Here is a 24,144-nt window from a genome sequence, read left to right on the forward strand (position 1 = left end):
AGTCAATCACTCCAAAACTGAAAGTTAGGACAGGAAGAGCAAATTGGTTTATAGCTTAGATTTTGTTCCTAGATGTCAATGCTGTTTTCAAGATTAAATCAAATCTTCTAAAGTACTCCTTACTAAGTTTTATTTGCATTTGTTCATGTTTTATTCTTGATCCTTCATTAATTCCTAAATATTTATACACCCCCTCTTGCTCAAGTTCTTTTGTATTACATTCTTGTCCCGAATTGATGTTTCCTTGGTGTTTCAGTTTTCCTGCTTTAAAGGTTGCTTTTACACATTTATCAAGACCAAATGACATTTTTAAATCATCTGAAAAAGTTTTGACAGATTGCAGTTGTGCTTTCAGTTCCTCATCTGATTAACTATATAGTTTTAAATCATCGACAAAGAGAAGATGAGAAGTCTTTACACTTTGTTGTTTTCTAGGAGCCAAGTTTTAGCCATGGCTTAGGCTGTTAAGTAGACAGCTTAATGGATTAAAGGCAAGACAGAATAACAGCGGTAACAGAGTCATCCCGGAATATCGCCCTTTGAATTTTTATTCCTGAAATAATAATTTCTCCTTTATCATGGCTTAATTGCAAAGTGGTCTGCCACTCTTTCATGGTCACTGTAATGTAGCCGATCAGTGTAGTGTGTATTTTATACATTTTTAAGCACTCTTATCCATGAACATGGGATACTATCAAATGCTTTTTTTATAGTTAATCCATGCCATACTTAGATTCTTCCCCTTTTTAAAGTTATCCACTATGACTTTAACAACAAATTATCCTTTCTTCCATATGACTTTCTTTTATTGCCTTATTTCTGCCTTTTGTTCTACTGCCATAATTGAGTTTTCTTCTAAATGACTATAAACTCTGTTGGCATCAATTCCTGTGTATAGTTTATTCATCATCGGAAGCAAGTGGTGCAGTGGTAGCATTGTTGCCTCACAGTAAGAGGTCCTCCGGTTTGAGTCTCAGCTGAGGTTCCTTCTGTGTGGATTCTGCATGCCCTCCTTGCATTCGTGTGGGTTTGCTCTGGTTTCCTCCCATGTTACAAAGCCATGCATGTTAAATAAATAAGTTATTGGTCTATAGTTTTTAGATTAGCTTGCAGGTTCACTCTTAAGTAGGAGCATTGTTTTTTCTGCTGTTGGCCAGGTTGGTGTCTGTTCAGGGTGTGCATATAAATAATACTTACTCAAACATTCAAAGAAACATTATTGTCATTTAGGACCACACAAGTGCAGCCTAAACAAAATTACAAATGTCAGCTCATGAGAGAAATGCCATGCAAATAATGTAGACACAACAGAATCAAAAAATAACATAAGAAAGAAAATAACACTTATGACATGCAAGAGGTAGTTCACATTACATGAACTCAATCAATTCCCATTACCCAGTGATAAATAATAAATAAATACCCACCACCAAACCTCTACATTGTTAAGATAGACAATAAATAGAGACTAGTGAATAGCAGGTGTTTAGTTGCCATATTGCACTTGTTAACCTTAGATGTGACTCACTATAGCCATCATATTCCATAATAGTAATGCTGGCGGTAATTTCTGAGAGCAGCAGGATTAAATGAAAAAAAGAGGCTTCAATGTATTAGGTATTATGGTTGGTGTCCGTATTAATAAGTCTCACAGCTGTAAGATACAAACTGTTCCTGAATCTCGTAGTCTTACAGCGGAAGCTGTGGTACCTCCTTCCAGATGTAAGACTTCCGGATTAGCTAGACTCATAGCTAAATCTTCATGTAAAGATGTTGATACTTTTAACCAGAAGTTAGGTACTGCATCTGGGCCAGGGGTTTTTCATTTAGGAGCTTTTAGTAACTTTGTTTCAATCTCTCTGGCTGTTATTTTATCCCATTTCATATCCTGTACATTTGAACTTCTTATTCTTTCTTTTACTTCTTCTATCCATTTAGCATCTTTGTTATGTTCCACAGGATCTTCATAAGTTCTTCTCCAAAATGTATCTATTTCTTCTTTTTTGGTGGTCTTTCAATTCCTTTTACCTTGTTTCCCAATTGTCTGTAAAACCTGTTTGGGCATCAATAAATTGCTTATTTTGTACTTTTCCTTTATATTTATTTGCGTATCATTTAAGTTTGTCTGCCTTTGCTGAGGGTTTTAGTTTGTTATTTGCAACAGCACATGACAGATCCTGGTATGTTATAATACTGCGCAATGCTTTTATTACATCTATATTTCTTAGTATTTTGGTTGATCCATTCCCTCTTCTATAATCTTCTAACAGTGACACTTTTTATTTTCATTGCTTTATATTTTTCTTTGTTCGATACTTCCATTATGGTATTCGATTTCTCCCCTTCCTTTCCCTCACTACCCTGTGTTCTTGTGGTAGAACTTTATCAGTTATTAATTTAGTAGCACAGTAATATATCCTGTTTACTTCTGTTATATCGCATGGATCTCTATGGATAGTCCTAATTACTGTGTTCATTTGTTTTATCAGACTTCTGACTTTTTGGGTTTTACTGACCTTCTGTAGTCTATTACTCTCGTTGATTTTAATATGTCTATCTCCATTAAATCAAGCAACTTTTCTCTTATATCATTTTCTTCTAAACTGAGGGCACATTTATTTTTCCATTTCCTGTGGGCATTCTATAGAAAGTTCTACAGCATCTTTCTGTGGTACACACTTTTCAATTTTATCCTGTGCCATCTGTCGCTCTGTCATATGGGAACTCACTGGCCTACACTCCTCAACATTGACTGCTTCAGAGTTTCCACAGTTTCCTGTTCCTTTGGTTGTTGCCCAGCTTCAGGTGAATGTTTATACTGGTTTCCTATGGAAGGCTTCAAAATATCTTCATGAGGCACCTGACCAATTGCTTCCCATTCCACTGGTTTCCCATTAATTTGGATATCCATTGTTCTATCCTATTGTGGTGCTTCCTGAATTAGATTTTTCTACACTGAATCCTTCATTTTGCAGGTAATTCATAACCCCAGTTTCTATTTCTTTAACTTCTCCATTACTAATCTCCTTTTCTACTTTTCCTCTTTGTCTTCTTATTTTTTGTATTGTAAAGTTTTCCATGTCCTGATTCCTTTGCCTGTATTTCTCTTCAAATATCTTTGGTGTTGCTCTTTTTCTATTGGTTAGTTTTCCTTTCTCTTTTGTATAAATATTGCACCATATTAAATCTCTTTTTCTTTCACGTCCATATTTCTTCTTCAGATGTCTCCTGATCTCCCTGCTTCTCTTTATTTTGGTGACTAGCTCCATCATGCTGTGTTAGACCTTGTACACCAAATCCTTCACTTCACTTCACAGGCACTCCATTTGTTTGTGTCTTTCGGCTTTTCCCGGTTAGGGGTTGCCACAGCGGAACTCCGGTCTGCTAATGATTGGCAGTTGATTTTTACATACCGGCTTGCCAGGCCTGATGCACAACTTTCAATGAAGGTACGCCCATTCACACATGACTCCACACAGAAGACGCTCTAGCTGAGAATCGAACCGGACAGCGTCTTACTGTGAGGCGACAACACTACCGCAGCACCACCACCACAGGTTTCACAGGCACTCCATAACTTCTTCTATTCTTTTTTAACTTCTACTTTACTAATCTTCTTTTCTACATTGCCTCTTTATCATTTTATTTTTTTTTTTATTGTGAAATTGTCCATATCTGGATGGCTTTGCTTGTATTTCTTTTCAAATACTTTTGGGGCTGCCTTCTTTATATTGATTAATTTGGCTTTCTCCTTTGTATAAATATTGCTCCATATCAAATCTCTCTTTCTTTCCCATGTCCATATTTCTTTTTTATACTTTTCAAAAATTTCTAGGTTTTGCTGCTTATATTTTTGCACTTCTCAGATGCATCTTTTTCCAAACAGATCAAAGTTTCTTGATCTATATACTGTTTTTCACAAATCTGTTGTATTAATGAATACAGTTTTTTTATTTGAAGCTTCTGACAGTTTTTTCTTGTGGAAGTGTTTTTCTTTCCTCTAATTTCTCTCTTAATCATTTTGTATATCTTGTGTCCGGAAATTCTAGGCTTTTTGCATAATAGCAATACATAATTTCTTTCTTAGCCTCTATAGTTCACTTTATCATCTTTAAGGCTCTTCTATGGCCTATCAATTTTTGTGAGTTTTGTGGACTACTACTTCCTACAACGGGGGGGGGGGGCATGCTCCCCCTTGGCCTGGCCTGGCCCCATTGTAGGAATAGTTCTGTATTTTGAGGATTCTAAACTGTCATTTTTTCCAGTTCTGGCACCAGTGTGCCTACCAGGATTGGGCACTTTTTTATCATGGGTCTTGTACACCCAGCTATCTTTTTTTAATTTTTAACCTACTTATGTCCATGATATATGCTATATAAACACAGTCTATATATCAGTGTTGTCTTGGTGAGATTTTGTGAAAAAGAGGATCCACCTCATGAAGGTACTCACCAAGACTTGAGGATGAATTCACTTTCAGCAATACTACTCTCCCTTGCTTGCTGACTTCTCTCTCCATTCGGACCCCCATTGCTCTACAAAGATTTTTCTGATGAAATGAAAGGTCTCTTTGATGCAGGTGACACTTAATTGGGATCTCTACTTTATGCTGGAAAGGTCTTTCCATCTGTGTTTGAACCAGTTATTCTGGCTATTTTTATTTTTTATGTTAGGACACCAACTTATTTATTACTCTGAGATCTGCAAGAGAGTTTCACAGTTTTAACTATTAATGAAGGGTTAATCCTTTTGTTACTTCATGCATATAGGATTATGTATAGAACAAAAACCCCATTCAAGCCCTTACTGCCTTCAGAGTGTACCTTGAACCTAGTCATCTCCCTTATTTCTTTCAGAAATTGACTTACAGGAAGAAAGGATTCCGTATACCCTGCTCAAGCCTTTGCAACTCATGTATTATCCTGTCAATACTACGTCCTTCAGGAAAGCTGAACTTCCTAGTATGGGTCTAGAAAAGGGAACCTGTATCACTTCAGACAATGGCAGTCACTTGTTCCTTGTTTAGCTTCATTTGTTATTCCCACCATGGTAAAACAATTCTAGGCAGGATTAAAGCACATTCTAATAAAGCCTTGTTTTCTTTTTGATGGCACAAATGAAAGTGGTGGATGCTAGAAGCATTCTAGAGACAGCAATGTGATCTTCTGTATATAATTTTACAAAGCATTACAAACTGAATTTCTTTTCCAGTCCCAGAACTGACTTTGCTAGGAATATTTTTCATTCCCCCTCATGAGTATAACAGGCTTTGGTAATCGACCCCTATAGTCTAAGGGCTACTGTTGATGTGAGAATGGTGAACGTAGTACAGTTGTGCAAGTTGCCCTTAATGTAATAGCAGATGTTGAAATACCTCACTGCTGCAGGAACCACACCAACCCCCCATCCCCCAACATCTGTATATAGTTAGTGGTTGAGAAATAAAGTTATTTGTTATGGTTTACATCTTATAGATGTTCAGGATGTGTAAGCTTTTTTCTCCCTGTATGACAGTCCTGAAATTGTCTACATTCTGACTGCTGATTTCCCTATAAGGGTTAGCCAATCAGTAGTAAGAGTGGATGGTTGGGAGGAAGCCAGAGCTTCTGGGCAGAATACCACCCTTATAACCGAAAGCTACTGCAGCAGTGAGGAATCGAACATTTACTGTTATGGTAAGAGCACCTTATACAACTGCACTTTTCTACTTATGATGACTGTTTCTTTATAGAAACTACATCCAGAAACAGTTATTTGTTTCAGTGGGAATAGGTGAATGTTGCCACATGTTTTCTCCACATCTCCTATTATGTCAGCCATGCAGGATATTTTTAATTTTGCTCTGAAATCTGTGATAAGAGTATCTGAAGAAAATGTAGTGAAATGATTCTACACATGCAGAGCCAACTCAGGTATTATCTTGACAAAACTAAGTCCTTTAAGAAAGCTAATCAGCTTCCTTGCTAAAAGACAGTGAAATCTTTTAGTTCCTGTGCCACCCTGTACTATTTCACCCGAATCCACCCAGCTGGACACCTAAGGAAAATAGTCAATTTTTATAGACTTAACCTACCAGCTCCTTGGAAACCTTCCTTGCTAAAAGACAGTGAAACCTTTCAGTTCCTGTGCCACCCTGTACTATTTCACCTGAATCCACCCAGCTGGACGCCTAAGGAAAATAGTCAATTTTTATAGACTTAACATACCAGCTCCTTGGAAACCTTCCTTGCTAAAAGACAGTGAAACCTTTCAGTTCCTGTGCCACCCTGTACTATTTCACCTGAATCCACCCAGCTGGACACCTAAGGAAAATAGTCAATTTTTTTAGACTTAACCTACCAGTTCCTTGGAAACCTTCCTTGCTAAAAGACAGTGAAAGTATGTCTTATTATAGCTTCTAATAAACTGTAGTAATAATAACTTGTTATAGATACTGCAAACTAGGCAAGCCTCACAGTCAGGTTACCCAGCAGCCAACCCCCCCATATTTTAATTTTAATTACATCGCCCCTCTAGCTTATGCGCTCTCTATCTCCTACTTGTTTCATCCTCCCTCCCTTCTTAGACTGACATCCCCTTTAGGAAACCTATTTTCTGCACTAAGTAACTGACCACTCAGTGGTGCCTCTATATTAGCTACTGAACATTAATTTCTTCTCACCTACTTGTCCCTAACACCCATACTCTCTTTTTCTTCTGACTCACTGTCTTACCTCCTCTCTCTCGACATTTACTATCTGTAGTCACACTCTCTCACTCTACCTCTTCCCTGGCAGCCTCACTACATTCCCCTATTTTTCTCTTACCTCCAAATTAACCTGCTAAATTCCATACTACACTGATTATCATCCTTGACAATCTACTCTCAAGGCTCTTCCCGCTCAGTTCACCCTGCGGGCTCACTCCGCTCCCCTACCCTGCCCCCAATTCCCACCCACCCCCAGTACTCCTACATTTATTCCTCCTTTGCCACACCCATAATAATTTCACTCCAATCAAACCACTCATATATTTAATACCCCCAACCACCTATAACTTAACACACCCCCTATTACCTCTCCTCTTCTCCCTCCTTGCTACAACACCCCACCCATAGACAATTATCCTACCTGCTCACAGACTTCGACTACCTATTTTTCTCCCTCTTCTCAAACTTATATAATGCATACATCAACTACCCTACACCAATTACAAGCATGTTTCCTACTCTCCCTCTTACCCCTTCTAACCACTGCCTATCTCTTAACATCCTTTCAGTAATCACTATACTCTACTTTTCTCTTCCCCTCTAAACATACCTCCACACTACCATTAATTGACTATCCCAATCTTCTTAACCTTCTATCCAAACCCAGCTACCTACTAGTCAAATATCATAGACTAGCTCACATTAAGTACACTAACCGAAATGCAAAAAAAAATTAGACTATTATTGTAAACCTCTTAACCCTAAACACATAACACTCCTCCTCTCCCTACTAGATGGGGACATTCACCCTAACCCAGGCCCTAACCAGTTCCTTAATTCTCCAAACAGCAACTCTAATAAAACTAGTACACCAACACCTAGCAAACCTTCTGACTCACTCTTAATAGGTCACCTCAATATACGCAGCATTTGTAATAAAAATCACTCAACTTCATGCCCTTTTAGATGTCCACCTATTTGACATCCTTTGCCTATCTAAAACTTGGCTAAAACCTACTGTTAAGGACAATGAAGTTACCCCACCTGGGTACAATATCATTAGACTAGACCGCAAAACCAAAAAGGGAGGAGGGGTAGCAATCCTTTATAAAGCAGAGCTACAAGTTAACACTGTAAAACTTAACCCACCATCAGACCATAGCGCTGAAATACTTTTCACTAAATTACAAATCAACACACATAAGGCTATAAACATTATCTGTATATATCTTCCTCCAGGAAATAATATCAGTACATTCGAGAATATCCTTAACTGGCTTTCCATAAATTTCCCACAAGAAACCATAGTCCTTGGAGACTTTAATATAGACTGGAATAACTGTAATACTACACATCCAACCACTCATATCAACCTTTATGGTTTCTCACAAACTATTGACTCCCCCACCAGAATTAATAGACCAAACAACAAAGAAAGCACCTTGGACTGGATACTAACTAATAGCCCCCATCAAGTATACATAGCAGGAACCCTCCCAGATGACCTAAGCGACCAATCACTAACCTATATTATTAGACATAAAACCAACTTAACTTTCCCATTTTCATACAGAACACTATGCACCAAAAAGCAATTTAACCCAGAACTTTTCCAAAATGAACTCAAACAATGCAATTGGTCACCACTAAAATATCTTCCAATCAATGAAGCAGTAGAATACTTCAGTTCAACATTCCTAGCTATCCTGGACCATCATGCCCCTTCACGCTCTGTTAGAAATAAAACTAAACCAGCCCCCTGGCTTACTAATAATACTAGACAAAAAATCCTTCTCAGAGACAAATACTGGGCAAAATGGCGTTCCACGAAAAATCCTTCAGATCAGCAAATCTTTAGAGAATATAGAAATACTACTAAAAAAGCCATCCTTTTAGACGAGAATAACTTTTACCTACAGCACTCCTACCACAAGGAACTACAAAAATTTGGGGCTAGTATTAACAAACTTCTATACCCTGCTCAATCAATCACTCCCAACCCAGTTGGCTCCAACCCTGACAATCCCTCTCAAACCGCTAACGATTTCAACTCTTTCTTCACAGACGCCATCCAAAAGCTTGCTAGCCATCTATCTCCTGATACCTCAAATCTGCCCACCTCTACCATAATCTCACCCCCTCCATTTCATATGCAACCAGTATCTACTTCCAGCATCTGCTCCCTTCTCCAAAGGCTAAAACCTACCACCCCCCAGCAGACCAAATCCCAGCAGAATTCCTACAAAAAGGAGCTAAAGCCATTGCTTACCCCATTTCCATTCTGATCAACAGAACCATAAGTGAAGGAACTATCCCATCCATCAGGAAAATTTCTTATATTATCCCACTACATAAAGGGGGCCAGTCCAATGAATATTCTAACTTTCATCCTATAGCTCTGTTATCTCCTCTTGCTAAAATTATGGAAAAATGTATCCATAAGCAGCTACTAGACCACCTTCTCCATAACAACTTACTTACCAACTGTCAACATAGATTCCGACCTTACCATAGCACCACCACTGCCCTTCTATCCTTCACAGACAGCATCAATAAAAACGTAACAACAGTATTCTTTCCTCTGCAGTATTCATTGATTTATCTAAAGCCTTTGATATGGTTAATTATCAACTCCTACTACACATACTGAAATCCCTTCCACTCAACACACTAGCCATTAATTGGTTTAAATCTTACCTTGAAAACCGGCAACAGGCTGTACTCTGGAAAAATAATCTCTCTAATATCTTTCCAATCTCCCTTGGTGTCCCACAGGGCTCTATTTTAGGCCCACTACTATTTTCCATTTATATTAATGACTCCCACACTCTACCTGCATTCAATACGCAGATGACTCTACTATTATCTGTACAGCCTCCTCTCACACTGAACTTACATCTCTTACCCAAGAAGCTTTCAACACTGTAGAACAATGGTTCTCAGTCCGCTGTCTCCTCCTCAACCCCCAAAAAACTAAACTGTTATTCTTTACACCAACACATGACTCCACCCCTATTCATTTCACACTTACATCTAATGATGGCACTGTTATTTCTCCCGACAAAACCACTAAACTATTAGGAATAACAATAGACAATAACCTAAACTTTGATAGTCATATAAACAACACAATAAAATCAGTGAACAAAAAACTAGGATCCCTTTACAGAATCAAGCCCTTTCTTACACCACTAGCTAGGACCACTATAGCCAGAACCCACTTAATCTCAACTCTATTTTATGCCTCCCCTGTATATACCAATCTTTCAAAAAATAACATAAACAAACTGGCTACATCATACAATAATATTGTGAGATTTTCTACAGGTTCTTCCTTCCAAACTCATCACTGTCGGAACCTAAAACAACTAGACTGGCTAGAATTTGCCAACCACCTTAAATATCTCCAGTATGCCATTGTCCATAAGACCCTGCATCAACCCACTAACACCCCAGTACTCTCCACAATCATGAAACCTTACAAAAACCTACAGAACTTACGCTCCTCTAACAAACTGCTGATCAACATTTCAAAATCAAATGACTCATCAGATGACTCCCTGTACTCTAACTCTGTAGGAAAGCTATGGAATTTATTACCCACTGGACTAACAACTCTAACCTCTCTTTCACTCTTTAAAAAGAAACTTTTGCTATTCCTTAAGACACACTGGCAATGCAGCTGTACTCACCCTGACTAACTTCTCTCCTTTTAAACTAATACTTGCTCTTTAACTTATAATATTTTCCTAGAGCAGTAAAATACCATATTATTGAAAATAAACTTTATTATATGCTGCATATAGACCATCTCTTGCACACTACCTATTGATGCTTACTGCTTATTTCATCACCACTGATTATTGTATTCATATATAAATGTTTTTTACATATATTTTCATGCTATTATTATTGTTGAGACCTGTCATGATTTTTGCATTATTTGTATATTTGTTATAATTTAATCTGTTATGACTTTTTGTATGTCTTTCTTGGAGCTTTTCTCCCTGGGCCTGTACTGAAAATAGACATGTATCCAGCTAGACTAGCCCGGTCAACAAATGTAAAATAAATAAATAAAATAAATAATCAGCTCTTTATTTTCTATCATGAATTGAAAAATGGTCAGCTAGTATTAAAACATACTATTTCTAAATGTCTGTCCCAGGCCTTTTGTTATTCCATATTTGGCAAACCTATTCTGGCAGTATCAAGGCACATTCTGCTAGTGTCTAGTCTTCTTCAAAGGTGTATTGGAAATTTGGGAAATCTGGCAGCATTATAGTGGGCAGCTACATGTTCCTCTGTGCATTTACTAAGCATCTCATTTTTCTAGTACATTCTCCAGGGACTCCTGGACCCTTATCCTTCCTTGTTCTTGATTTTCCTAAGCTTTGATAACCATACCGACTAGCCAAAGGTCACTGCGGCACTGACAATAATGAACACAATGCAGCTGAGTAAGTTGCACTTACTGTAACAGAATATGTCTGAATTCTGCACTGCTGCAGTAGCCACATATCAACCCCCTTTTGTTCTGTATATAGTTATATGTTAATATCCATTTGGGTCTTCAGGATGTGAAAGCTTAATCTTTTGTATGGCAAAAAAGTCATTAAATTGCCTGGCTGCTAATTTCCCTTCCAGGGCTCATACTTCAGCAGCCATGGGGCAGGTGTGGGAGGGAACTAGAGCTTTGTGAAAATTGACTGGCTGTTATATCCTAGTGAGGACGTAACCTACCTAGCTGAAGGTTCCTGCAGCAATGAGTAATCCGAACATCTACTTTTGTGGTAAGTGACACATAAATGTACTTTTCATTTATAACTCCTTCCTTCAATCCGTCCATCATACCCTCTTTTCTTTCTACAAAGCACTTTCAGGTATATTTTATTTCCCCTCCACACAGTCATCATGTTTCAAAATGTAGAGGATTATGTCTATGATCAGGTCTTTATCATGACCAACTTATTATGTGTTTCGAGACATCGATGTCAAGAAAGTCACCCTGAGAGCACGGCAAAGCAAAGCTCGGGTAGTAAATCATAGTAATAGATATGATCTGAGGGACTTGATCTTAATTCTTTATACTGCACGGAGCTCTATTTGTTCCATGCTCAACCAATCATAGAAAAAATGTAGGAGAACAAGTATTTTACATCTCTGAAATTATCAGTATCACAGAGATAACTGGCAGACGTGAAGTGTCCCTCTGCAGAACAGCTTTAAAAATGGTTAGCTACTTCACTCTGTGGCAGTTTCTCCCATGCACGTGGGCATCACATATTATTTCAATAAAATAATGACTAAGTAAAGCCTGATTCCATGTATATATATCTCACTGGTCTGTATGTGCATGCTGTAAAGTGCAGAACTACTCACTTGATATCTCAGCTCCTTTCTTTCAGTGTAAATCATTGTTTTTTATATGTATTCTATATCTGACAGTCCCTTTTCATATTCAGTTTCATTTGCAAGCTTAGGTTCCATCCCCAAGTCTTCCATTCTGGAGTGACAGTTTGCCTGCTCTTGTTATATTTGTGTTTACCAGGTCATCTCCCTATAGTTCTCTTCACATGCACCATTCAGAGTAAGGGGCACAGCCTGGATTTTTAGAGTTGCATACGCATACCAGGTTCCAGAATGTAGTCTCAGACTGCCAAAATTGTAGATCCCCACCTCAGAAGGTGGAAGCTTAAAATGAAAAAAAAGGCATGTAAAAAAAATTCAACAAAATACACCTTGATCAACCCGTGTTCAGGGTAAAGGGCAAAATACAGCCAGTAATATATATAGGTGCAAGGCAGGGACAGTGTACTGCACAGATGCAACAAGGGTCAAGCAATGATAATCACAGTCAGCAAGGTGGAATTTAATCGATAAAGGGACATTGGAAAGGAAATGTATCCTTGTATCATGTAGGAAGCAAAAGAAGTTTGTGATGACCCAGAACATTAGAAGAGGTGAACTGTACTATCAACGTTACTGGAATAACAGACCAAAAATACACATTTTTAAATATGCCCAGTATACTAATCTCTTTTCATATCCCTGACTCCGAAGTACAACAACATTTCATTCAGAAGTGGAAAATATGGAGACCTACGTAAGCATTTATTTAGCATACTTGTTGCTGATTTTATGGAAGGCTTTAAAATTTGTTTTAAAATAGGAAGGTAAGCCTTGAGCTCATAGCAGGTATTTTATCCAGCATCCATTTTGACAGTTTAGTCAAGAGGCATATAACTGGGAAACTAAGAGATTGACGTTGCCACAACCTGCAGCACCCTAGGGCCATTTCAGTTCATCTTACTCCACAAGCAGATGATGTGGAGTTTAGCCCCTCTCAAGGCAGGCCGCATTTATTTTTTCAGGACTGAAGTATCTTCTTTTCAAAGAAGAAAAAAAAAATCCTCATTGTTGGAAAAAGCAAACAATAATCACAATGATAAACAACGAATGGCCTGTCAACACAAGACCAGAGTGTTTTATTAACAAGCCAATCAAAGGTTTAGCACCTACATCCTAGAAAGAACTTCATTAGAACAAATGACTAAGCAAAATCAATTCCTTTAAGAATCTACTGAGTGGTCACATGATTTTAAAACACCAACAGTCACTCAAAAACAATCAAAAAATGCACCCTAAATTAAGCATTCTTAAGTGTAAGCAAATAAATAAATAAAATTACTCTTCCCCAATTTCAGGTGGCCAGTTGCAGTAAATGAAAAAAAAAATAAATGCAAACAAATAACAATAAAGTTTAGTATTATTTCAGTGAAACACATTGGAGCTAAGCATTTTTTTTAATTTAGGGCATCTCTAATGTTTAGCAATCCTCTTTAAGTTGGAATTTTATGGTCTTCTGATACCAAATATAAACACACAAGGAGTTTACATTACTCCACCCACTGCAACCAATGCTACATTCAGAAGACATCTCACTGCTTTGGAGCAGATAGAAGGCAGAAGATCAAAACAGGGGAAGCTACCTCCACAAAATATCCAGTGACCAGTAGAGGCCCCCAGGACTTAGTGCTGAGACATCTCGTGTTTGACATCTACTTCCCTGAAGTAAAAGCCAACACCAAAGGGTTCTGGCTCACTAAGATTACAGATGAGTGCAAACTAGCAGCAGTTATTGAATCTCCAAAAGATTTAGCCATCTAAGCAGGAAGGCTTGTCTCAAACAAATAACTGGTGCTAGAATAATGGGCTAAAGCTAACCGCCAAAAAATGCATTATCATATCCTTCGACCCTGAAATCTACCACATTGATAATTCACTTCTAAGAGTAGACCCAGTTCTTTTGATTTGAGATCTTATGTGGACAGCAACCTAAACTTCGAACAACATATGTCCACTGGGGCAAGGATATCCTTCTATATTGCACAATTCACAAACAAAGGGATTGCTTCAGAGTCCATGGGTGTCATTGTCCACCTATAATCATCCCTCATAAGACAAATCATTAAGCATGATGCCCCATTTGGCATGTATCTATCCAGACACATGCAACACCGGTAATGCACACAGCGATAATTTACACAAAATGATACAAGGCTTAAACAACTTGCCATTCATGGACCATCTAAAAACTCTGTCTCTATACTTAGTCTTTTACAGACTACTAATAGGTGACCTGTGTCTAACATGCGAGTCATCCTCTGACACATTACTGATGGACCTACTACACATCTGCAAGACAAATAGCATCAGAAATACTTAGTAAAGGGATCAAAATCTTTTCTGCAACATTAACAGAATGGTTTGGAGGGAATGGTATTTATCACTTGGGATACTACTGCTCTGGAACAGACTTCCCATCCATGTAAAACAAAATGCATCCCTGTCCATGTTCAAGCCCAGTTTGAATATATGAATACAAAAACAGGAAATTTGCCCCATGGCTGCCCCCTGTACTAGTAATGGACAGAGGCAGCTCCTAAATGTTGTATCCTACACTTGGGGCTGCTTTAAATGACACAATCTCTCTCTGTTCAATGTCACTCTCCCACCTTCTTTGACCCTCATGCCTGACTGTCATGTCTTCTCTCACACAATCCATCCATCTCTTTGCTGGATGCCCTCTTTTCTTCTTGCTTTCTTCCTGTCAGTCCCAAATTTCCTTCACCAGACCCTGGTATTGAGCAGAATCCTTTCTTTTCCTTGTATGATGCCCAAATTCAGACAAAAGATGATTGTCTTCAACAACTGGCTGCATGGTCATTCTAGGGGGAATCTGGCATGTGCCAGCAATAGAAAAGAAGCCAGATAATCACTCTTGCTTTGCCAGAGGCAGTTTGCACCTCTTATTCCAGGGCTTTCACATTGGCTGAAGTCTTTGCTGCAATCATAGTGCTTTTTAAGCAGTATCCAGTCAGTGCTTTTCATAACCTAGCAAACACAAATGAAGTACCAGACCACATCATGAAGGCTCTACTCAGCGCCAGAAGATGAAATAATATGTCAATACCAGGAGATGAAATAATAAATTGCCTGATCCCCCTGCTGCACTTGGAACAAACTCATGTGTGTGATTTATTACAGAAACTTCATTTAAAAATGCAGAAAGTACACCCTCCTTCCAAGGCTTTTGTTTACCACTCTTTTAAGCACAGCGGTAACTTCAGTTGTTAGGGACCACATCATTTCTAGGCAAATCTCTGGAGATCCAGAAACTGAACTGACTGAAATCCAAATCACACAACACCAGCTATCAAATCATAGCATGATACAGGACTTCCTCTATGCTTCCAGAAAACCAAAATACACTGGATGAGCTCCAATCAACAAGAATTCCAATATCCTAGGCAGCCTTACTATCCAGTGATAAACTATGATATCTATACATCAGCTGCAGGTTACACTGAGTTCCTTCATTTCATAAACAACTGCTTGGACCAGATTGTCTATGAACTCACTACAGAACAAAATATTCTGATCTGTTTTTTGCCAAAATGGCTTCAGTATCAACTATCTCACCTGATACTCCCTTCTCCAATTAAATCTGGTCAGAAACTGGTAACATTTCCTTCAAATTATTCAGACAGTTAAATACAAATAACATAAAGTTCTGAGCGCTTAGACATGCAAACCTTCTACAATTGTATGATGAAGTCTCAAATGTTAAGTTTAACTGTAATACCCAGAATGCTGTTACAGCAAGTAGCTATGCAAACAGACCATGTGCACCTCGATAAAAGCGGTATCCTGACAATCCCAACCAGATCCAAAAAATATAAATGTTAATAGTGAACGCCTTGTGATTCACAAGTTGCAATCAGACACATTTAGAATTTGACCAGCATTAGAGAGAAGATGGGGAAAATGTATATGCAGAGACAGACACAATATTACATATATTTGCATAATTTCAAAATGATAGTTATATCACTTACACAAATAGGTAGGTTTCATTAATTTGACTGCAAACTCAAAATAATGAAAATGGGAATTTGCCCTTTCCCCACTTATGTATCCTGAAATGGAATATTTAACTAGCAAGGGGCGCGGAGAGTGCAGAGAGGTTCCCTCCTACATTAAATAAGTTTTCGGTATTTTGGTCGATATTTTAACTTTTCGATCTATCATTTTGAAATTATGCAAATATATATAAGATTGTGTCTAACTGTCTCTGCATATACATTTTCCTCATCTTCTCCCTAATGCTGGTTAAATTCTAAATGTGTCTGATTGCAACTTGTGAACCACATCTACCATAATTAACTCCCTAAGTGATGTTGACATCCTACAGAAACGCCTCACTGAGACCAATGACTGGTGTCAGAACCATGGTCTTAAGCTCAATGCCAAAAAATGTGTTGTCATCCCCTTTGGGAAAAGAAATGGTTCCCATGAATTACCACATTGATGGTAGTGCACTAAACACAAAAGGCGTCATAAGAGATTTGGGAACACAGGTTCATAGCAACCTCTCTTTTGACCACCACATTGCCGCTGTAGTCAGAAAGTCCTTCTATGTGGCACATCTCATTACTAAGGGTTTTGCAGCCAGGAAGAAAGAGGTCATTATCACAATTTTCTTCTATGGTGGATTTTGCAGTAAATGCTGAGGTGCAACATTTTTAAAAAGAAAACAAGAAATTAAATATAATCTAACTAGACAAGAATGGTCATCACTGTGTGAAATGAGTAAATGGCAGGAGCTTATTATTAAACCTTCAGATAAAGGTAACAAAATTGTAATATTACATTACTCTCAGTATTTAAAAATGTCTATGGATCATCTAAGTGATAAAGTGTATAAGATTGTTACCTATAGGGACTAGGAGTATGTGTTAATTGAATTTAAGGAACGTCTGAACAAACTGTAGAAATACCAGTCCTGTTCATTAAACCTAAAATCCTGAGGTCTCCCTAACACTAGAAACCCAGTTCTTGCTTATTAAACCAAAATACTGATCTCTCACTAACCATAAAAACTATATTCCTACTCATTAAACCTAAAATCCTGATCTTTCCCTAACACTAAAAACTCCATTCCTACTCATTAAACCTAAAATCCTGATCTTTCCCTAACACTAAAAACTCCATTCCTGCTCATTAAAACTAAAATCCTGGTCTGTCCCTAAACCTAAAAATTCAATTTCTGCTTATTAAACCTAAAACCCTGATCTTTCACTAAGCCTAAAAACTCCATTAGTGCTGATTTAACCTAAAATCCTGATCTCTCCCTAACCCTAAAAACTCCATTCCTGCTCATTAAACCTAAAATCCTAATTTCTCCCAAAATGCTGATGGTTTCCTAAGCCTAAAACTCCACTCCCCCAACCCTAAAGTCCACAACCAATCCCTAAACCTAAAACTCCACCCTTCCATAAACTTAAATTCCTCGATCACCCCCAACCATAAACTCACTTCCCTCTTCCTATAGCTAAACCCCCCTACCTGCAACCTAAACCTAAACTCACCTCAGACTCCCCAACCCCAAAACTCCTTTCTGTTCCCTAACACTAAAATCGCCTTTCTGCTCTGTAAACCTGAATCCCCTTCCTGATCACTGCCCTAATCTACACTCACACCACATCCCACTCTGACCCTATGGCTGAGATACTTACTTCACTCACAGGTTAACTTCCAGTGGTCTTAATGGTGGTGGTCAGAGTATGTGACTCCTTAAAGTCAATCTTGGCCAAACTCATAATTTAAAGGCAATCAGTGTACGAAGCACAACTGAACCTGTGAACATTTGTGTTGCTCCTTTGCAGGATTTGGAAAGCAAGTAAATGACATTATCAATATTTGTATTATTTACAATTTAACCACATAAAATACATTTATTTTTAGTAAAAATACTATAGGGAAGTAATGACATTGTTTTGTGTATTCAGAGGCATCCATCTTCTTCAGGATGGAAACTGAGTGGGAGGAAACAAAAATATGAAGCAAACGGTATAGTGAGTGAGACAAAAACCTTATTATAGTATGAAGACAATTCAAAAGCGTAGTTGGGTGAGAAAAATGCAAATAAAACATACAAAAATGAGTTTTCTCTGATATAGAGGCTAGTAAGCCATTATATGAAAACAAGCTATATAAACAGTGATGTAGTTGCACAAAATATTTTTAAAGGTAATATCAAATTAATTTTGCATGACAAAAGACTAATCAGTTGTGAGACACAGAAATGATTTATGTGAAGTGACTTTTGGCATAAAAGATTTATACAATGACTCTGGCAAATTATAAAGGTCTAATAAGCAAACATAATGCAAGTGTTTGAACAAGTGATTTAGTTTATGTAGACAGTGAGAATATGCCAGAGAAAACGGAGAGTCATACAGAATCTGGGAAAGCTGGTCTAATGTACTTGAAGGAGTATATCACCAAAATGACCACAAAACTGTATGGGTCACCTCAGAAGTACAAAAGTGAAATTCAGAATGGAAACAAATGTGTGTAATACTGATAATTTCTGCTACTGTGTATGAAAAAAGTTTCTAAACATGCTCCTTGAAAATTCAGAAATATTAATGACTTGCTTAGTAGAACTACCTATTGAATGTAAAATTTACAAGGGATGCATAGTCATATGAGATTGCTGTTCAACTTGTATATTTTAACTAACCTGGGCGAGCTTTGTTTGTCATGGAATAAATATAAAAAAAATATTAAATGAATTGCTACAGCCATTGGCAGATGCCAAACATTTGTTTTTTTTTGTCAAAGAAGTGAGAACATTAAAAGGGATGAAGAACAAGCTAGACTAGAACAAAATGCTATAAGGTTTTATGATGCTAGTATAATGCTTTATGTATTCTGATCCAAGATGGCACTTGAATTACTGATACTGGAAAGGACTGGAATGCTCTCCAAGGTGGGAGGAGCAAAGAAGCAGTGCCCATGTCTCTTCTAGAAAAGAAAAGCAAAACCACAGCTGTATCTAGCCTCAGGGAATTTAAAATTAGCATTAACATGCTATAGTGCAACGTGTACTATTTGTAACTAAAAGTTGAAGACAATTTTGCATGCCTAATTGAAGGAGAGAACATTTTTACAAAAACAGCCTTATGGCAGGCATAGACCCTTGATAAATCTTATAAGCAGCTCTTAACTCTTATTATGTACAAATATTTGTTACAGTGTAATTATTTTTGGAGAGCTTCAGCATGTGCTATTTGACAGCTGGCAGTAGACCAAGTATTCCACGGAATTTCCGGTATGTAAAATTACATAGATTATACCCTGTAGCAGGCACTGATGATGAAGGCCAGGTGAACACTCTATAGGTGGTCCTGGGCAAGTAAAGGCATTTCAGTTCTGAACTAATAAAGACACATATTCTGGAAATTTCTTTCTGCAAGCATATGGGCAAAGATGGACTTCACGAATCACAAGTAAAGGTGGAAGTTAAATTAATGAAACTCTGTCTTCAGCATACGTTGCCAACTATGGTCTTATCTAATGATTTATAAGCTACTATAACAAGTTTTTATCAAACATCTTGACAGTAAGACACCCATTGGGTATATGTTGCAGAATGAGTCTACTTGGAACACATATAGAGAACTGTAAATGGTGATTCATGGCAACAGAATCTCAAATTAAGTGCCTGATTAAAATGGTTTAGCCTAATAAAAGCCTGTGCTGTATATCAAAAGTCTTTGGAGTAAGTTTTTTTTTTTTGTAGGACTCTTACCTTAATAAATATCGCCATAATGAAGTATCTTCCCTTCATTTGTTATATGCACTCATTATTTTAGATAGCACTTATTACTGTCATCTTGGGCATGGGGGAGGAATGTTGGATATGATGCCGCAGTTGTAGGGAGGCAGCCGGTCAGATACTTAACATATAGGCTTGCTGCTCCTGCCAGCAGATCATTAATATGGACTGCTAACAGACATTGCATTGACTTATAAAAACTACTGCAGAGAACTACAAATCCAGGAGGTTCCCCCCAGCTAATAAACCTCTACTGGCATACACAATATAACATTTTACTCTGTTAGTGTCCCAGCTAAAAGCTTTTATAACTTCTTTAACATTAAAATGTGTTGCTTCTGCTTGTTAGTGGGACATGCCTTAGTGTATTTTTGGAGGAGACATCTGTCTCATGATACAACAATCAGTGGTTGTCTCAGTGGTCACAGGTATGCATTGATGCAAATGGTTTCAGCTACAGTGCTTGTAATCTTGCAATTAGACATTAAGCACAGTTAGTGTCCTGTGTTGGGATTATCCCCAAATATTTGGTTGGATTTTTATCTCATTGAAAAGGGCCTGCAGCCTGTTGCACTTTATTAAGCTGATGCAGTGGGAATGTTATAGTCTTATGAGTTTTCACTAATGGCAGAAGGAGATAAGTGGTCTAATGCATCCAAAATGTCTCATGTTTGGTGCCAGAGAATAGCACCAGGCAGTAGTCAGGGAAGTAGTATTTGCTTTTCAGTATCTGCCTAGTGGAATCCATCAGCTTGATGCTCTGACTGTAGCAACCTATCCAAGGATTCAGTGACTAATATAGATGTAGGTGAGAGCAGGTATCCTTGTCTTGTGTCGTTGCTTCAATGAAATGTCAGTGAGGCAGCTCTGTTATCTTGAATTCTGGATATCAGGCTGTTGTCCAAGATTAAAAAAAAAGATTGAATGATTCTTGTCAAGTTTCTAGGAACTTTGTACAATTCTAGCTAGTCGGAGGCTGAGGGAATCAAACCCTGGACCACTTGACCACAGGGAGCAGCTCAATAACACCCCTTTAATCCTCTGCACAAACTGCCAGATGGATATGTTCTCCTTACAAGGAACTGAAGGTTTCTTTGGAAGCCAACAAAGAATGCTAGTGGAGGAGGACAGTCCTTCTGTTGGGTAAGATTGGTAAGGCAGTGTGTCCTGGTAAAAAACTTTCATGGTCATAAGAATTCTGGGGCAAATCAATGTACATACAAATCTGCTGATGGCAGACAGCCTGTGGTCTAAGTGTTGTGGTTATCCTACAGCTCACTTCCCTCCGTCATACCCTTGTCTTGTGATTTTCTTGCTCTGTGTCAAGTGATACTGAACCCCTCTGATGACTTAACACTGCACTGCTGCCTTGGACAATTCCCGCCAACATTACAGATATGTCAATCATCACGGCATTTAGTACACATAAAAGAGGAAGATATACTGCAGGCACTGTAATTACCCATGACTATTCTGTGTAGCACATAGTTTGCCTTATGTTTGTCAATATTTACATAGGTTCATAGGTAGGTACTAGGCTATCTGCCCGAAGGCATGTGTAAGCCTAGCCAGAATGTGTTGAATTTTGCCGCCTGTCTCTGTCCAGCAGAGCCACTGAAGTGATCCCGGAGTAAACTTTCTGTTTCCCATCCACTCGTCAAGGTTTCTCTTGAAGAGTGTTAGCGAGGAGCTCTGCCTAATGTAGATTGGAATCTTGTTCCAAAGCATGGAAAGTCTCTTGAACAGTTATCTATCCCTCCAGCATGTCCTATTTATTGTTGTGGTGAGGTTTAGATCCCTAGAGCGTGTGGCTCGAGGGGATATGGTTTTCTTTAGGTGCAGCATGTCCATCAATTCTGGGTTGGAAATGGCCTTGTATGTCAGGCAGAGATCACCTGTAAGTAGGCGGCATGCAACTGAGTACAGCTGGAGTTTCTACAGTCGAGCTGCATAGGGCATCTGTTTGAGACCAGTGATCCTCTTGGTGAGGTACTTCTGTGGTCTTTCCAGCTGTTGCAGGTGTCTTGTAAGGTACATGCCAAATGCGGCATTGTACTCTATGATGGGTCTGATGAGTGATGAGTAGACGGGCACAATGACCTCTTTTGATCTGGATGCAAACCCTTTTGTGATTAGGTGGGCGACATAGAAGGATTTTCTAACCACTTTAGCAATGTTATTATTAAAGGAGAGATTACTATCTACTTGGGTCTCCAGATCCCTTATTATATCTTCCGTATTTAGGGGACTACCACCTATGTGGTGGTTTGTGGGTATTTTGTTTTTTCCAAAAGGGATGATTATACTCATTTTGGCATTTAGCTTGAGGCCATGATTTTGACACCAGGTATCCATCTCAGTGAGACCCTTTTGGAGGATGTCTGTGTCAGCTGGAGAGTCAGTTATAGCCCCTAGTTTACAGTCGTCTGTGAACATAGTCAGCCATAGTCCTCCTGTGTTTGCCTGTACCTCTGAGAAGTATATGCTGAACAAGAGGGGTCCTAGGACTGAGCCCTGGGGAATGCCACTTGTAACCAGCTTAGAGTCGGATCTAGCTCCCACAAATGTCACCATGTGGGTTATGTCCATGAGCCAGTTGGCAACCCATCTTGTGACGTAGGGGTTTATGTTCAGGGTGGTGAGCTTGTCTATAATACCAGAATGGGGAATGGTGTTGAAGGCCTTTGTGAGGTCTAGGTAGGCTCGTCTATAGCCTTGGTAACTGTCTAAAAGAAGTCCACCAGGTTTAGGAGGCATGATCTGCCCTTAACAAAGCTGAACTGGGTAGGGTCCAGTGTTTAGAGGTTCCCAATGTCTCTGTTAATGAGTTCCATGATGATGTGCTCCTTAGCCTTGCAGACCAAGCTAGTCCGGCTTATAGGGAGATAGTTCACAGGGTCTTTTGTGGCTCCACCTTTGTGGAACAGAATAATTGTTGCTGTGCGCCATTCTATGGGTATGTAGCATGTGGAGAGGCTGAGTCTGAACAGTGTGTTTAGGTGAGGGGTTAGTTCATCTTTCAGCTTGTGTAGGACGCAACCTGGGACACCATCCAGTCCTATTGATGCTGTGTTTTTGGCTTTGGAAAGGGCCATTTTAACCTGGGTATCTGTGATTTCAGGGGCTCTAAATTCTTCTGGTATGGTTATGGACCCCTTTTGGGGGTGAAGTTTGCACTGAACCTGTCTGCCAGGATGTTGACGATATTGGTCGGTTCAGTGTATTTTGTGCCATTTTGCACTAACTCCGAGCAGATCTAAGCATTGCCACTTAGATTCTTGACATAGCTAAACAATGCCTTGTGGTTATCTTTGGAGTCCTTGGCAATTTTTCTTTTGAAGCTCGCCTTGGATGATTTTATGAGGGATCATATTTTCTTGATGATACTATAAGGGATGTCGTCCCTTCTTGGGATTTTACTCTTTTCTGTACTAGTTTCCTCCTTCCATTGTATAGCTTGTTTATGGCAGGGGTCCACCATACTGGTTTTCTTTTCTTGGAGGAGTGAGTCTTGGTTTTGCTTGGGATAACATGATCCATGCATTCTTGTAGATGCCTGTAGAATGCATTAGTAAAGGATTTTGCAGCTTGGACAGCATTATTCTTTAGCATAGGGGCTTTGAAACTTTCCACCTCGGTCTCAAGTAACCTGAAGTTTGCTTTTGCAAAGGTTTTCACAGTGGTTTCCTTGTCCGGGGATGGGGGCGGAATGTGGATATCCAGAGTGATTTGTTTATGGTCAGATCTAACCAGCAAGGGGTTGACCTCCGGTGTGGAACATCGGTCACCCATGTTGGTGATGACCAGGCCCAATATGTTGTCACCTCTGGTGGGAGTGTTGACCAGTAGATCCAGGGTGTTTGAGTTTATAAATTCTAGGAAATGTTGGGCAAGGGAGTTAGTATTTGAGTAGTTCTCCCAGTTAATGGTTGGGTAATTGAAATCACCCAATATTAGGGTGTTTGGTAGGACCTTTATATTTCCAAGTGTTTTCAGAAATGCGGAATGGGGGTCCTGGGACATGGTGGGTGATCTGTAGCAAGCTACAATTTGAATTGCAGTTTTGCCCATTGTTAGTTGCACATGGATGATCTCTGAAGCATCGTGCTGTGCCACTAACCTGGAGGTGTGGGTATCCTTGATGAATATGGATACACCCCCACCTTTTGTATTTCGGTCTGGGTTCTGTGGCCGAAATGTATGGTATGAGTTGTAGCCTGGTAGTGCTGGGGTGCTCTCTGGAGCCTTAAACCAGGTTTCTGTTACT

The sequence above is a fragment of the Protopterus annectens genome, chromosome 13.part0 (genome assembly GCF_019279795.1).
Source record: "Protopterus annectens isolate FY-2018-M chromosome 13.part0, PAN1.0, whole genome shotgun sequence".
Classification (NCBI taxonomy): domain Eukaryota; kingdom Metazoa; phylum Chordata; order Ceratodontiformes; family Protopteridae; genus Protopterus; species Protopterus annectens.